Raw genomic sequence first — 17,927 nt, forward strand, 5'->3', positions numbered from 1 at the left:
ACCTGATGCTAGCACTAGTCAGCATTAACTGATAATCAGGAGTAGGCAGTTCTACATCTTGACACTGAATGTGACATCTCTGAATTTGTCCTCCTAGAAAATGGATTTTAAAAGTTCTTTTTTTCCTTAAAATGATGTTTGAAAAAGAATTAAAATTTAAATCCATATGCAATTAATGCATACAGAGCAATGAGGTCAAATTTATAAAAACAGTGTTGAGATCTTTATAAGTAAAGGACTTTATTAATTCAAAGTATTATTGTAAGTACAATTATTATCATTGATTTAACTACTTGCCTTACTTGCTCAGCTGCAGTTCTCCAATGTTGTTAAAATATGAAGTTACATGCTGGGTAACAGACTTAAACCTAAGGATTGAAACTATAAGGATTCTGGAGGAAAATGTTGGAAATACTCTTCTAGACATTGGCCTAGGCAAAGAATTTATGAAGAAGACCCCAAAAGCAATCACAGCAACAACCAAAATAAATAAATGGGACCTGATCAAATTAAAAAGCTTCTGCACAGCCAAAGAAACGGTCACAAGAGCAAACAGACAACCTACAGAATGGGAGAAAATTTTTGCATGCCACAAATCCGATACAGGGCTGATAACCAGAATCTACTTAGAACTCGGGAAAATCAGCAAGAAAAAATCAAACAACCCTATCAAAAAGTGGGCAAAGGACATGAACAGAAACTTTTCAAAAGAAGACAGAATAATGGCCAAAAAACATATGAAAAAATGCTCAACATCTCTAATCATCAGGGAAATGCAAATCAAAACCACAATGAGATATCACTTATCTCCAGTGAGACTGGCCTTTATCAAAAAGTCCCAAAACAATAAATGTTGGCGTGGATGCGGAGAGATAGGAACACTCATGCACTGTTGGTGGGACTGCAAACTAGTGCAACCTCTGTGGAAAGCAATATGGAGATACCTTAAAGAGATACAAGCAGAATTACCATTTGATCCAGCAATCCCATTACTGGGCATCTACCCAAAAGAACAAAAGATACTCTATTAAAAAGACACCTGCACCTGAATGTTTATAGCAGCACAATTCACAATTGCAAAGATGTGGAAATAATCCAAGTGTTCATCAATACACGAGTGGATTAATAAAATGTGGTATATGTATACCACGGAGTACTATTCAGCTTTAAGAAACAATGGTGATACAGCACCTCTTGTATTTTCCTGGATAGAGCTGGAACGCGTTCTACTAAGTGAAGTATCCCAAGAATGGAAAGACAAGCACCACATGTACTCACCATCAAATTGGTATTAACTGATCAACACATAAGTGCACATATAAGAATAACATTTATTGGATGTTGGGCAGGAGGGAGGGGGGAGAAGGGGACAGGTATATGCGTACACAAAGAGTGCGATGCGCACCATCCGAGGGATGGACACGCTTGAAGCTCGGACTTGGGGGTCTGGAGAGATGACAACGGCAACATACGTAACCTAAACATCTGTACCCCCATAATATGCTGGAATAAAAAAAAATATGAAGTTAGTGCATAGGGAAATGGTTTATTTTCTACAAAATCAGTATCCAAGAGGAAAAAAATAAAGTCCCTGTGATCTAGGAAAAGCAACCTTAAGAAGTATTTTATTGTTAAAATTCCAGCCTGACTTTTCCACCTAAAATTTTCAAAACTGTTTGTTTTTGGCTGTACAGTTTTGGTAAGATCCAAGTTAACTCAAGCTTGGCAGAATTGCTTTCTTCAGAAGTAAGCGGTTAGATCAGGAAATAAACCACAAAAATTCCTTAATTGCTAGTCATCTAAGTAAGGTCTTATACTTTGGCCGAAAAAAATACACCAAAGTAAAGAAATACCTAGCAATCTTTTTCTGAGTATTTTTCTCACACAAGCTAAGAAAAATATCATAACCAGCAAAGTAGTCCAAAGAATAGGGAGGAGATAGATCTTCGACCTTCCTTTCTAGATAGAATTAGCCATTTAAGCTTTGTCCACATTAGCACTAAGCTAGCAACGCTGGAAAGTGACTTCCCTGATATTACTTTGCCAATGTGTTTATTTAATATTAATCCCATGTGTTTTAGGAATTGGTCTGAATCAAACTATATTGTAATTGCCTCCAAAAAGGCTAAACACTAAACTATGCCCAGGAACATCTTAAACTATTTATTATAGAAATTTATTTAGTATTTTCTTACAATTTATAATGAAGTCATGCTTCCCATTTACAGAATGCCAACATATCATTAGATGGTTTACCATGGGCTGTTGCTTATGCATGCTCTTAGTAGGCACATAGCTTATCTAATCTTCAGTCTTAGGCATGATATGTCTTTTAGAAAAGTTCAGATGAGTAGTTTGTGTATAATGACTTCATGGTTCAGACACAATCAATCATTTATAGAATCTAAAAATGACAATAATAAAGTTACTATTTATCAGTTCCTATGCCAGGAAATATGCTAGGAAGTAAAAAAAAAAAAAAATGAAAAAAACCTTCTATTTCTCACAATCACTCTGTAAAGTAAGATTTTACAGAAAAAGAAATTGAGGATTGAAGAGGTTAAGGGATTTTTTTTTTTAAGTATTGGGGCTTAAATTAGAATATTCCTACACAGTCAGTGGGAATAATGTAGCTATCTCTTCCAATGGAGTCACAATATAGAATTCAACTTACAGTTGACTTCTCTGTTTGTCAGGGCTTGTTTCTTTGTTTTCCTTTTAAAATATTTATAATAATAATAACATGTTTTAGATGCATGAAGATATCAGCATAGTAATTCAATATTAGCATAGAATTTGAATTTCAAGTATAAATCTCATAGAATTATTGATTAATTTGAGACTTTCTTAAGGTAAATCTTCCAGGATAAAACCTACCTGTTGAATACCTGACAGTAAATGAGGCACAAAGGAGAAGACCACATTCTCTTGCTAGCCACAGGGCCCCCCATGGCAAAGGTGAAGTTTGAGTGGCTCAAGAAGGGCATAGGAATCCTCTGGTCTGTTCGGCTGCTCCTCTGAGTCGGAGCATGCTAACTGGCCATAGGTATTCCAGGACGGCAGTTGGTGGCTGGGTATAGGATGTGATTGTGGAGCCTATGATGCATTAATTCTGTGGTATGTGCATAGTCATCCTGCTTGCAGTGCGGTCCAAGTTTTTGGTAGCATTAGAGACAGTCAAGGCCTTGACTTCCTTCTCCACTGAAGGTTGGCAGGCCGCAGAGGGGAGGATAACAATGCTAGGAGGCTGGTAAAGTGCTTGTTTTAAGGCACTACCTTCTCCAGCTTACTATTAACTGCTGTGACAGGGGCAGGAGTGGATTAGGATACTCCGAAGGGTTAGGATGTCAACACCTTTCAGCTGTTTTCCTATTTCCTCAAACTTCTCAGGGATGAATACGTTGCCCTTCTGTGTCCCCACAGCTACTCTCACTTGGCAGGCCATCAGTCAAGTATCAACCAGCTCCAGTGGAAGCCTCTTCTGCTGCTGAGAAAAATCTCCTCCTTTAAGTTTCCTCACCTCTGTTCCAATGCCCGTTAAGATTTTTTTTACTGCAATGACTTCAATAACGTTCCTAATAAAGACAGCTTCCTATCTGAAAAAGAATATCTCTAACGTACAATCAGATATATTTCAAGATCCTTCCTCTAGGGGCATTTGGCATTAGAGCTCTGGCATATTAAAATGAAATATGTCCTGTGAATAAAAACAATTGTGTAAGTAAATAGTATGCAGTCTGCTAAAAGAGAGGACCAGGAAGATGAGTTTATCTTCTAAAACTTTTCAGTCAAGTTGATGGAAAAGTTGAAAACTCCAAGTCCTCTGCCATCATGTTAATGTAAGCTGTTGCAAGATTACAGCGTATTGGAAGTCTGTGGGACCACAGCAATCCCGCAGTCCATCAGCTTGGACACCAGCCTCACAGGAGCCACGGTGCCCATCTCTTTAAACAGTATTTCAGTATGAGAAAAAAAGAAAAAGAAACAAGCCGTCTATCTCTGCCCCACTGTGAGGTGGGGCACGAAGCAGAGTGCCCTGAGGCCTTGGCAGGGCCCTCTGTCCTCCAGGCAGTGCTGCTCTGCCTTTATGTCATTTATATATTGCATTTAGATATTGAACTTACATTCTGCATCGGATTGATTGGCTTAAAGGGCTTTTACTGCCTAAGCAAAACACTTAGAACAAGAAATTTAATTTTCACTGCTGATCAGTTGACACCCTAATTTTATAAGCAACTGCGGCCCAGGGAGGAGAGGTGAGTTGCCCCAGGGTCTCCCCATTGATAAATGACAGGTTTCTGTCTTCATGTGTCACTCTTTCTATCACATCCGACAGTGCGACCCATTAATTCTGCTCACAGGTCACCTTCTGTGTATCTCAGTCTTAAGCTGTGATTTCCTTCATGACCCATATTTGGATACGAAGCATAAACGCACTAAAGGATCCCAAGGGCAACCTCCCCATACCTTGGAGGCTCCTCCTTCATGTTTGCAGGATTAAAATTAATCAAAGGAAAATGTTCTCAGATATAAAAGTTACCTCTAATATACTCTTTGACTGAGGAATGCACATTGAATCACTCGAACTTACTGGCAAGAAGGGAAAGTGAGCCTTCTTACGTGCCATGGCTTTTCACATGACAGGCGAATCCGTGATAGTTTTCACAGTGTAATCTTTTGATAAATGGATGTGAGCGTTCGCATATCTCAGAATTCATTTTGAAAAGACAAACCCCTTACAGAGCGCAGTCCTTGACACACTGGACTCCAAAGACCTTTGTCTGCAAACTGTCACAACAACCCAAATAAACTCTTTGCTGATCCAAGAACAACCTTCGTTTCTTCCACTTCCTTCTGATTCTGTCTGAATCTTCAAGGCTCAAGTTCCTCACATCCCACCCCTCCTGAAATCTTCTTTGGCCTCCCAGACAGGGATGAGTGTCTTCCTGTTCTTACACCATATCACTTAACATGTACTGCTTTCTAACAATGATAGTAAAAAATAACAACAACAACAACAACAACTGACATGTATTTAGCACCTACTATTTGCCAGAGATAGGAACTCTTCAAAGTAGGCATTCTCTCTATTTTGTAGATGAGGAAATGAAGCTTAGGGAAAACAAGAAACTTATCAAAGATCAAACAGACAATAAATGACAGAATGGATATTTGAACCCAGAATTCTATAGTCTGAGCTATTACTTCTTACGGTACACAGCATTGTGTTTCTCCTGGGTTATAAGGTACCTGAAGATGTGATCCATTTCTTATGTGTCTCCTATCACCATGATTTCTCATACAGCCATGAACAGAAAGGGGCCTCAATAAAGAAGTGTCATTGTGAGAGTCCCAGAGCTCACGTTCTGCAAATGCAAGATCCCTCAGTACTGGACATCATTGAGTGGCTACACACACAGACAGTCACACTCAGCATTTGGCTCTCTCTGCCATGCCTGCAGCAGCTTGGCGGTTCTAATAGCTGATGGATTAGTGCTGATCTACATTGATTGCTCACACCTGCGATTCAAACTAACCCCTGTTCTGCTTTGTGCAATCAGCCGTGCCCAGGTAAGACCATCAGCTTCCCAAATGACAGGCAAACAGAGACCCACCTGACAGGTCTGACCAGACACCTGTGAGATCTGCAAAGTGGGAAAGAAGGGGAAGGGAAGGTGGAATTACAAAATTAAAGCACTAAATGTAAACGGTAAAAGAATGAGTGCTTCATTTGTTTCTCAGAAAGATTAGAAACTTTGTAGATGGAAAACATCAAAGGTCTCCAGCTAATAAGTACAGAGCAATAACTGGCAATGGAATTTTTTACAGGCACTAGGATCTGATATTTGTGTTTCTCTGTATAGGAAGCATTAGTCAGAGAAGTTAGCTATCTAGATTATCAAAATTACTGAACATAATCATGCTTTGATTTCTAATGTCACCTCCTACCAGTGAGCTCTAGATACATTTGCTAACATCGTCCTAATAATCCTCATAACATCCTCCTCTGGAAGTAAGGGATGTGGATGGAAAAATGCAATCCATGTAGTGCTAGAATAACTTGCTCAGAACCAGAAAAATGCATTGTTCTTCTTGATGAAAAGAGTCCAATTTTGCCAATTATGTTTTCTATTCTGAATTTCATCTAAGTCTTAGTTTTCAATACATAATAACTTATGGAAAAATGTACAACATATGAATATATGTGTGCATGTATATATTTTCATTTTAATGCTCATAGTCACAGAAGTAAAAGTCATGTCCCCATTTATCACATTCCCCTTGTCCTTGGTAGTCCACATTACCTTCTCAAGGGAATAATGTTAAATCCTGAGTAACTAGAATAGTTCCAGTTATAACCATAAATAATTAGATTTTGCTGTATTTCCTACTTTGGGAAAAAAATCTCTCTAATTTTTCTAAGTGTCAGATTTTGCAATGTAAGTTTTACTGAATTTGTTTGAGCTATGTGACTAATGTTTCTTCAGGCGCACATGAAAAAATATGAGAAAGGCCAAGTTGAAGGCCTTTTTGAGTTTAAAGGCATTATTTTCCAAATACAGCCAAATACGGAAAGTATCAGTAGCAATGTCTTTCATAATAAGCTGCCATTTTTTCTGCTGCTCATGATACTTATTAAAGCATTGAAGCAGGGGATTTTTTTAATTCAAAGTTTGGTTTGGGGCTTGTTGAGGCTTACAAGCCTATAAACATAAAGGCTCTGACTTCTTAAGAAAAGCTAGTAATTTTAAGCAGCTCTCTTGGAAGCAGCTTCAGGAGAATCATTCCACAGAATTTTATTAAAGGCAGAATGGTGCAACAAATATTAGTATCTTCTTATGTTCTTTTCCTATTTTTCTTTTAGAAAGTTACATGTCCAGTCTTATGATATTTTTAAAGTGTTATTACATTAGCCAGAAAGTCCAAGTAAGCTGGCTCGGGGGAATATATTTGAACTTCAGTGGTTTTAAGTTTTAGTGAGCATGCCAAAGCTTGGCTCTTAACACTTCTTTCTGGCCAGGCCTGAGCCAGTCCGGATGATGTGTGATAATTTTACCTGCTTTGGGGTTGAGAATTTGTTTCAACCTGGGAAAGTGAAATCGAGGGGCTTTAACCATAATAAATCACACCAGACAGCATGATTTGGTGAAACCCCCGAAAACTGCGTCTCCTATGACTATCCCTTTTCCTAGCATACCTGTTGCTATAAAGCAAAGGAAGCAGAAAGGCTCAGGGAGCCAAACCACCAGCCTGACAACATGTGACAGAAGCCACCACTGGGAGCCTAGGTACATCACCTTTCATATTGTTCTTTTTTTTTTCCTTCCCCTGGGTCATTTCAAGAAAGATCAAATTAAGATTACCAGCAGTCATTCATGTATTAAGCACCCATGTGCCAGACACCACGATAGATACCTTACACACGATCTCATTTAATTTCAAAAGATGGCATAAGGACATGGTTAAAAGCATGGACTCTGGTGCCAAGATGGCCTGAGTTCAAATTCTGCCTCCTATTTCTTAGGTATATGACCTAGCAAACTCTCCAAAGCAGATCCTTCCTTGTCAGGTTTCTGTCAGAATTAAATAATGGAAAGCTTGTAATGTGCTTAGTGTAGTGCCTGGCTGACACATGGTAAGTACTCAATACGAGTTGGGTATTATTGTTGCAACAATCCTGTGAGGTAAGTAACATTAGCACCATTTCAAAGATGAAAATATTGAGATTTAGGTTAATCTCAAAGTCTGGTCCCTGGGAACTTGTTAGAAATGCAAATTCTTGAACCCCACCCAAGACTTACTGAATCAGAAAGTTTGGCCGGTCCCCCAAATCTATGTGAATATAGCCCTCCAGGGGATTCTCAAGCATGCTAAAGTCTGGTGAATCAACTTGTCCAAAGTTATACAGCTTTTAAGAAAAAAAAAAAAAAGATTCAGTCTAATTCGAAGGCCTATGTTCTTTTCACTATGCATGCCATAGATCTAGTTCCAGGCAGGATGTCTGCGCTTTCTCCAATGGTTTTGATCATGCTTTGGGGGGAAAATATCCTCCTTTATCCATACTTCCAAATGTGGCTTCTGTTTTGTCCGAACAGCAAGCCTGCCTAAGCTCTGCTATGAGAATCTTCTGTTTCCTTTTCCAAAGTCCAGGGCTTTCATTCATATAGCAGGAAAATTCTGGGAGTGGTGAGAGTTAAGATAAAAGATTATACCATGATCAGAAAAACTCATTATTTTTATGGTGACATTTTCACCCATATTTTTAAAATGTGTGCTTAAACTAAAATTGAAGGCAATTGATATATAATTTTTCCTCCCTTCTCTCAAATTGAGGATGACACAAAATTGCAAGCTTATAAATCAATCTAGGTCTCCCTCTCAACTTTGCTAGGTCTAGGACAGCTGACAGACGTGGATGTAGAGATGAAGCCTCTGCCAAAATCAAGAACACCTCCAGACACTGTTGACAGGTGAATTCAATCCACATCTGCCATCTCTATCATGAAGTCAGAGAACTCAGACCAGTGTGTTTTCAAGAAGAAAGAGATGTATTAGCAAACAGAAATTGCGATTGGATCCAACTTTGTGCTGTGCCTTCAAAGATGACAATAACATAGGAAAAGATTCTGACACTTGAATCATCATTCCATCTCCTTTTTCACTGGAAATGATGCTACCACTAACACACATACTGCATTCTGGGGCACCACTGCTCTTTGTTGGCTTGACATACAAAAAGAGCTGGATTATCTCCTTTTTTAAATTTTATTTTTTATTTTTAATTATTATGGGTACATAATAGTTTTATATCTTTGTAGAGTACATGTGATGTTTTGATACAGGTATACAATGTGAATTAATCAAATCAGGGTAATTGGGATATCCATCACTTTAGGCATTTAACATTATTTTGTGTTAGGAATATTCCAATTCTACTCCTTTAGTTATTTTAAAGTATACTCTAACTTATGTTGATTATGGTCACTGTGTTGTGTTATCAAATATTGTTCATTCTCTCTGACTAACTGTATTTTTGCACCCATTAACCATTCCCACTTTATTCTCCCCTCCCCACTATCCTTTCCAGCCTCTGGTAACTGCCATTCTACTCTGTCTCCATGAGATCAATTGTTTTTAATATTTAGTTCTCACACAAGTGAGAACATGCAAAACTTGTCCTTCTGTGCATCCCTTGTTTCACTTAACATAATATTTTCCTGTTCTATCCATATTGTTTCAAACGGCAGGATTTCATTCTTTTGTGGCTATATAATATTCCATTGCATATATGTATCACAATTTCTTTATCCATTCATCTGTTGATGGACACTTAGGCTGATTCCATATCTTGGCTATTGTGAATAAGGCTGCAATAAACATGGGAGGGCAGATATATTTTCAAGATACTGAATTCCCATTCTTTGGATATATACTCAGGATTGAGATTGTTGGATTATATGGTAGTTCTGTTTTTAGTTTTTTGAGGAAACTCTACACTGTTTTCCACAGTGCTTGCACTAATTTACATTCCTACCGACAGTGTACAAGGATTCCCCTTTCTCCATGTCCTCACCAGCATTCATTATTGCCTGTCTTTTTGATAAAAGCCATTTTAAGTGGGGCAAGATAATATATCATTGTAATTTTTGATGTGCGTGTCTCTGATGACTAATGATATTGAGCATTTTTTCATATACCTGTTGGCCACTTGTATGTCTTTTTTTGAGAGATATCTATTCAGAACATTTTACCCATTTTTAAATCAGATTATTTGATTTTTTCCTATCAAGTTGTTGGAGCTCCTTATATATTCTAGTTATTAATCCCTGTCAGATGGATAGTTTGCAAATATTTTCTCCCATTCTGTGACTTGTCTCTTCACTTTGTTGATTGTTTCCTTTGCTGTGAAGAAGCTTTTTAGCTTTACATGATCCCATTTGTCCAATTTTGCTTTGCTTGCCTGTGCTTTGGGGTATTACTCAAGAAGTCCTTGCCCAGACCAATGTCCTGAAGTGTTTTCCCAATATTTTCTTTTAGCAGTTTCATAGTTTGAGGCCTTAGATTTAAGTTTTTAATCCATTTCGATTTGATTTTTATATATGACAACAGATAAGGATCTAGTTTCATTTTTCTGCACATGGATATCTAGTTTTTCCAGCACTATTTATTGAAGAGACTGTACTTTCCCCACCGTATGTTCTTGGCAACTTTGTCAAAGATAAGTTTACTATAGATGTATAGATTTTTTTTCTGGGTTCTCTATTCTGTTCCATTGGTCTGTGTGTCTGTTTTTCTGACAGTACCATGCTTTTTTGTTTACTACAACTCTGTAGTATAATTTGAAGTCAGGTAATATGATTTCTCCAGTTTTGTTCTTTTTACTCATGATGGCTTTGGCTGTTCTGGTTTTTGTGGTTCCATATATATTTTAAGTGTTTTTTTTCTATTTCTGTGAAAAATGTCACTGGTATTTTGATGGGGATTGCATTGAATCTGTAGATTGTTTGGGTAGTGTGGATATTTTAACAATATTGATTCTTCCAATCCATGAGCATGGAATATCTTTCCCTTTTTTCGTGTCCTCTTCAACTTCTTTCATCAATGTATTATAATTTCCATGATAGATACATTTCACTTCTTTGGTTAAGTTTATTCCTAGGTATTTTATTTTATTTGTAGCTACTGTAAATGAGATTACTTTCTTGGTTTCTTTTTCAGATTGTTTACTGTTGGCATACAGAAATGCTATTGATTTTTGTTTGTTGATTTTGTGTCCTGCAACTTTACTGAAATTTTTATCAATTCTAATAGTTTTTTGGTGGAGTCTTTAGGTTTCTCTAGATACAAGATCATCATGTCATCTGCAAACAAGGGTAATTTGACCTCTTCCTTTCCAATTTAGATGCCCTTTATTTCTTTCTCTTGTCTGACTGCTGTAGTTACAACTTCCAGTACTATGAATATGTTGAATAACTATGGTAAAAGTGGGCATCCTTGTCTTATTCCAGCTCTTAGAGGAAAGACTTTGAGTTTTTCCCCATTCAGTATGATATTAGCCGTGGGTCTGTCATATATGGCTTTTATCATGTTTCTACACCAGTTTTTTGAGAGTTTTTAATTGAGAAGGGATGTTGTATTTTATCAAGTGCTTTTTTCAGCATCAATTGAAATATTCATATGGTTTTGTCCTTCATTCTGTTGATATAATGTATCGCATTGATTGTTTGCCTATGTTGAGCCATCTTGCAGCCCTGGGATGAATCCCACTTGATCATGATGAATAATATTTTTAATGTGTTGTCGAATTCAGTTTGCTAGTATTTTGTTGAGGATTTTGCATCTATGTTCATCAAAGATATTGGTCTACAGTTTTCTCTTTTTGTTGTGTCTTTCTCTGGTTTTGGTATCAACAGTGAACCCATCGGGTCCTGGGCTTTTCTTTGATGGGAGAATTTTTATTACTGCTTCTATCTCATTACTTGCTATTGGTTTATTCTGGTTTTGGATTTCTTCTTGGTTCAATCTTGGTAGGTTGTATATGTCTAGGAATTTATACATTTCTTCTAGGTTTTCTAATTTATTGGCATGTAGCTACTCATAGTAGTCTCTGATGATCCTTTGGATTTCTGCAGTATCAGTTGTAATGTCTCCTTTTCCATCTCTGATTTTATTTATTTGGGCCTTCTCTCTTTTCTTTTTAGTCTTGTTAAAATGTGTCTATTTTGTTTATCTTTTCATAAAACCAACTTTTTATTTCATTGATCTTTTATATGTTTTGTTTCAATTTTATTTATTTCTGCTCTGATCTTTATTATTTCTTTCTTCTACTAATTTTGGGTTGGGTATCCTCTTTGAGAAACACTTTTAGAGTGTTTCTTTGAAGCTTTTCTACTTTTTGGATATAGGCACTTATTGCTATAAACTTTCCTCTTATTACTCCTTTTACTGTATCCCACAGGTTTTGATACGTTATGTTTTCATTTTCATTTGTTTTGAGAAATTTTTCATTTCCTTCTTAATCTCTTCATTGACCCACTGGTCATTCAGGAGCATATTGTTTGATTTCCATGTGTTTGTATATTTTCCAATGTTCTTCTTGTTACTGATTTCTGGTTTTATTCCATTATGATCAGAGATAATACTTGGCATGATTTCAGTTTTCAATTTCAATTTTTCGAGACTTTTTTTTGTAGCCTACCACATGCTCTATCATTGAGAATGATCCATGAGCTCAGCAGAAGAACATGAATTCTATGGCTTTCAGATGAAACATTCTGTAAATATCTATTAAGTCCATTTGGTCCATATTAAGTCCGATCTTTCTTTGTGGGTTTTCTGTCTGGATGATCTGTCCAATGCTGAAAGTGGAGTGTTGAGGTCTCCAATGATTATTGTGTCGAAGCCTATCTCTCTCTTTAGTTCTGATAATATTTGTTTTATATATATGGGTGCTCCATTATTGGGGACGTATATATTTAGAATTGTTATATTCTCTTGAATTGACCCCTTTATCATTATATAATGACTTTGTCTCTTTTATAGTTTTTATCTTGAAAATATATTTTATCTGATAGAAGTACAGCTACCCCTACTCTTTTTTGGTTTCCATTTGCGTGGAGTATCCTTTCCTATCCCTTTATTTTCAGTCTATGTGTGTCTTTACAGGTGAAGTGTGTTTCTTGCAGACAACATATAGGTTTTTTTAATCCATTCAGCCACTCTACATGTCTTGATTGGAGAGTTTAGTCCATTCACATTCAATGTTCTTATTGATAGGCAAAGACTTACTACTGCCATGTTGTTATTTGATTTCTGGTTGTTTTGTGGACCTCTCTTTCTTTCTTACTTCCTTTCTGTCTTCCTTTGTTAAAAGTGATTTTCTCTGGTAATATGTTTTAATTTATTGCTTTTTATTTTTTGTGTATCTGTTGTAGGTTTCTTGATTTGAGGTTATTATGAGGCTTGTAAAAAACATTTTGTAACCAATTATTTTAAACATATGACAATTCTTACAAAAAATAAACAAATAAACAAGGAAAGAGAAATCTAACAGAAATTCTACTCTTTAACTTCATCTCTCCCCTGCTTTTTTAACTTTTTGTTGTTTCCATCCATATTGTTTTATTCTACCTATCTCTCAAAAAGTTGTTATCTTTGACAGGTTTGTCTTTTATATCTTCGTACAGAAGATATAAGTGGTTTATACACTGCAATTACAGCAATAGAGTATTCTGTATTTATGTCCTTACTGTTAGCAGTGAGTTGTATAGCTTCAGAAGATTTCATATTCGTTAATATCCCTTTCTTTCAGATTGAATAATTCCTTTTAGTATGTCTTGTAGGACAGGTCTGGTGTTGATGAAATCCCTTAGCTTTTGTTTGTCTGGGAAAGTTTTTATTTCTCCCATATGTTTGAAGGATATTTTTGCAGGATATAGTATTCTATGGTTAAGGTTTTATTCCTTCAGCACTTTGAATATGTCATGTCATTCTCTCCTGGCCCATAAGGTTTCCACTGAGAAGTCTTCTGCCAGAGGTATTGGAGCTCCTTTATACATTTTTTCTTCTTCTTCTTCTTCTTTTTTCTTGCTACCATTAGGGCCTTTTCCTTATCCATGACCTTTGGGAACTTGATTATTAAATGTCCTGAGGTAGTCTTTTTTGGGTTAAATCTGCTTGGTATTCTATGATCTTCTTGTGCCTAAATATTGTTATCTTTCTCTGGGTTTGGAAAGTCCTTTGTTATTATTTCTTTAAGTAAACCTTTTACCCCAATCTCTCTCTCTTCCTCCTCTTTAAAGCCAATAACTCTTAGCTTTACTCTTTTGAGGCTATTTTTTAGTCCTTGTAAGTGTGCTTCATTCTTATTTATTCCATTTTTCTTTTATCTCTTCTGACCGTATTTTTAAGTAGCCTGTCTTCAAGCTGACTCATTTTTTATTCTGCTTGGTCAATTCTGCTGTTTAGAGACTCTAATGTATTTCTCAGTTTGTCAATTGAATTCTTAAGCTCCAGAATTTCTGCTTGATTTTTTTTTTAAATTTCAATCTCTTTGTTAAATTTCTCTAATAGGCTTCTGAATTCCTTCTCTATGCTGTTGAAGTTCTCCAGGACAGCTATTTTTAATTCTTTGTCTGAAAGGTTACCTATCTCCATCTCTCTGAGATTGGTCACTGGTACTTTATTTAGTTCATTTGGTAAAGGCATATCTTCCTGAATGTTCTTGATGCTTGTGGATGTTCATCAATGCTTGGGCATTGAAGAATTAGGTATTTATTTTAATCTTCACAGTCTGGGCTTATTTGAATCCATCCTTCCTGAGAAGACTTTCCAGATATTCAATGGGAATGGAGTATTGTGGTCTAAGTCTTTGGTCACTGCAGCTGTATTAGCACTGGGGGTGCCCCAAACCCAGTAATGCTGTGACTCTTGCACACTCTTGCTGGTACCACCTTGGTGAACTTGGGTAAGTACAAGAGAATTTCTTGGATTACCAGGCAAAGTCTCTCACTCTCTTTCCTCACTCTCTGTGCGGGGCTGTTGGAGTTGGGGGAGGAGTGACATGGGCACTCCCTCATGGCTACCAGTGCCAGGTCACACCTGAAGCCCTCCTAGTCTCACCCAAAACCAGCGGTGATTGTTGCTTGGCTACCTCTGATGTCTGTTCAAAACCCAAGGACTCTTTAGTCAGCAGATAGTGTGAATCCTGCCAGAACTGGGTCCTTCCCTTCAAGGCAGCATGTTTCCTTCTGGCCTAGGGTGTGTCCAGAAATGCCATCCAAGAACTAAGGCTTGGTCTCAGGGGCCTCAGGAGTCTGCTTGGTACTTTATTTTACTGCGGCCGAGCTGGTACCAAAGTTGCAAAACAAAGTCCTCTGAGCATTTCCCTTTCCTTTCCTCAATTGAAAGAATACTCTCCCTGAGCCACACTGCCTATAGTTGGGGGAGGGGTGGCACAGGCACTGGCTTGGTGGCAACTGCTGGTGTCTCATTGAGTCATACACCCTCCAAGTCCACTGACTCTGAGCCAGCACAGCCACAGGAATTGCCCAAGGACTGTAGCCCTTGTGGCCTTTTACAAACTTAGTCCAGATCCCAGGCTGCTCTTTGTCTGCCAGTGGTGGGGCTAACTGGAATGCAGGCTTCAGGGCAGAGGATTTCCCTCTGGAGGGGCTGGTCAAAATGTTCCTTCCATGGGCACGATCAGAACTCTGCCCTGTGCTTTATTCTCCTATGCCAGGCAGCCCTGGGTCTCAATGCGAAGTTCTACAATCATTTCGCTCTCCCTCCTCTGGACATGCAGATTCTTTCTTCACTCAGTGTGCTGGCCAGGTGCTGGTGGGGCATTGCTGGGGGATGGGGCAGGGGTGGCATAGGCAATGCAAGATTGTCTTCCTGCCCTCTTCAGTGCCTCTTTCCTTGATATAATGTTAAAACCAGGTAGTATGATCACTCATCTGATGTTTGATTCTTCTGAAGGTGCTTGCTTGCATGGATGGTTGTTGAATTAGTTGTTCCTGAGGAGGGACGATGGCTGGAGGTTTCTATTTGGCCATCTTGCTCCGCGCTCCCTTCCTCCCATCTCCCACCAACAAACTCTGGGTTATCTCTTTTTATGGTTGTTTAATAGCTGCAGCTGTCTTTCCTCACTGGTGCTGATGCCAATGTTTAGGAGTCTCTGGTGAACAGCTTAACAACTGAAGCTTACAAAAGAAGAATGAGATTCCTTAACAGGAACAACTAGAACTTAATAGGGAAGTTTCAGGATGAAATATAAAGAGTACAACAAACCCATTTTACCTTTTGGTTCAAAGTTTTCATCATCTCCATTTCTCAATGGGACATAGTCTTCCCAATTCACCATTTTCTTTTTTTTTCTTTTTTTCTTTTTTTGAGACAGAGTCTCGCTCTGTTGCCCAGGCTATAGTAGGGTGCCATGGCATCAGCCCATCTCACAGCAACCTCAAAGTCTTGGGCTCAAGCAATCCTCCTGCCTCAGCCTTCCAAGTAGCTGGGATTACAGGCATGTGCCACCACGCCCGGCTAATTTTTGTTTGTTTGTTTCTATATTTTTAGTTGCCTGGCTAATTTTTTCTATTTTTAGTAGAAATGGGATCTCGCTCTTGCTCAGGCTGGTCTTCAACTCCTGAGCTCAAGCAATCCTCCCACCTCAGCCTCCCAGAGTGCTAGGATTACAAGAATGAGCCACCGCACCCAGCCTCAATTCACCATTTTCTTTCCCTGAACTCACAGATCTGATCTTCCCTGAAACCACCAAATAATGTCCTGAGTCTTCCAAGGATAATAATCTATAGTCCAGTCCATGGTACATATATAAAGCTCCATGACCATACGAAGACCAATTTATTCACCTTTCCCTCTCATTATCTTCCTTCTGCTGCCTCAATGGCCAATTTGAACCAATTTAGGAAAAGGAAATTCTGCTGGATCAGGTCATGGTCTAGGGATCAAGTTTAATCCTCTGCCAGGATTGTTTGAACAGATAAAAAATAACTATCTATAATGTGAATAGTCCCTATAAAGAAACCAGCCCCAATGTACAGTGTGCTTTAGACCAGCCACCACTGTTAGACGTTCCTTCTGGCCTTGGGGTCAGTATGGGAGCTGCCAGTGAACGATAGCTCCCACTGTAGGGCACAGCAAGTGCCACCTGCTCCTATGTGGATACAGCTGATAGAGAACAATAGTGTCATTTTCAATTCAACCATCAATGATGCTAAAATTGCTGCAAACAAATGTTTGACACACAGTAGGAAATGTTCCTCGTTTCATATGGTGGGCAGAAGCTGGGCATGATGACAGAGGAGTGGCATCACATTGTGGGATGATGACTTACAGAAGAAGAGCAAAGTGCTTGCCTTCAATGGAGAATACATCTTCGCCATCCTGAAGCTCAATAGGCAGCGAGCTGAATGATGGTATGCTCCCCTAGGAACCGTGCAGGCCACAGGCTTCCAGACTTGCTATGGCTACATATCCACACATAAAACTCTAGAGGCAAATCTAGCTGAATCTTTTCTCTGGGTTGGGGGTGTAGGGGGACAGGAAGACAGATGCCAGATGCCAGAAGTTACTTAAAACGTCTCCTCTACTAATCCATCTGAGGGCTGAAACCAGAGTATTTTCATTTAATGATATTCATGTTATCAGCATCTAAAAACTGAAATACCTGCAGTTGAAAAATTAGGGCACTTTCTGTAATATTCCAGTAAAAGCTAGAGGTACTTTGCATTTAAGAATAACTAAGTACAAATAAAATTCAGTCTTTAAAACAACCATTCCAGAAGTAAGAAATGCCATATTAACTGCCACTTGGTCACTAATAATTAAGGCAAACTTCCTACTGATCTCTTCCCAAGGTCATAACTATAGATAGATAACTATTCCTCTCAAAGAGCTACTGTAGACATATCCTAGAGTCCATATATCTTACCAATTAATGTAAGCAAAGAATATTATCCACTTTATCCTCCTCCTTCACTTGGCACACACAATCTTCTTTCTTTGGACACTGAAGAATTCCTGAATAGAAACATCTATTCTATGACCTTACAAAATTCAGATGCACTGTTATGTTCTAGTCTCACAGTGACTGTCCCCAGATTTGGGGTGTCCTATTTCTTGTTTTGTTGAGACTGTCTACTTTCCTTCAAAGCTGATTAATCTCGGGTGCCTGGAGTGAAGGCCGTAAGGCCATGTAATATTAAGGCACCAAGAAAACTTCAATAAGTGTTTTAATGTATTTGCGGTGGCCAAAATTAGAACACCTTCCCTCTCCTTTGACTTGACAGCCTATTTTTCTGCGACAATTTACAGTTCTTCCCCCGCTCACAACTTGAGTTAATTTCTATTCTAAAAGAAGTCAGAAGCAAAGGAGCTAAGGTAAAGCTGTGGATTGAGATAGA

Source organism: Propithecus coquereli, unplaced genomic scaffold (genome assembly GCF_000956105.1).
Source record: "Propithecus coquereli isolate 6110/MARCELLA unplaced genomic scaffold, Pcoq_1.0 Scaffold10, whole genome shotgun sequence".
Taxonomy (NCBI): Eukaryota; Metazoa; Chordata; class Mammalia; order Primates; family Indriidae; genus Propithecus; species Propithecus coquereli.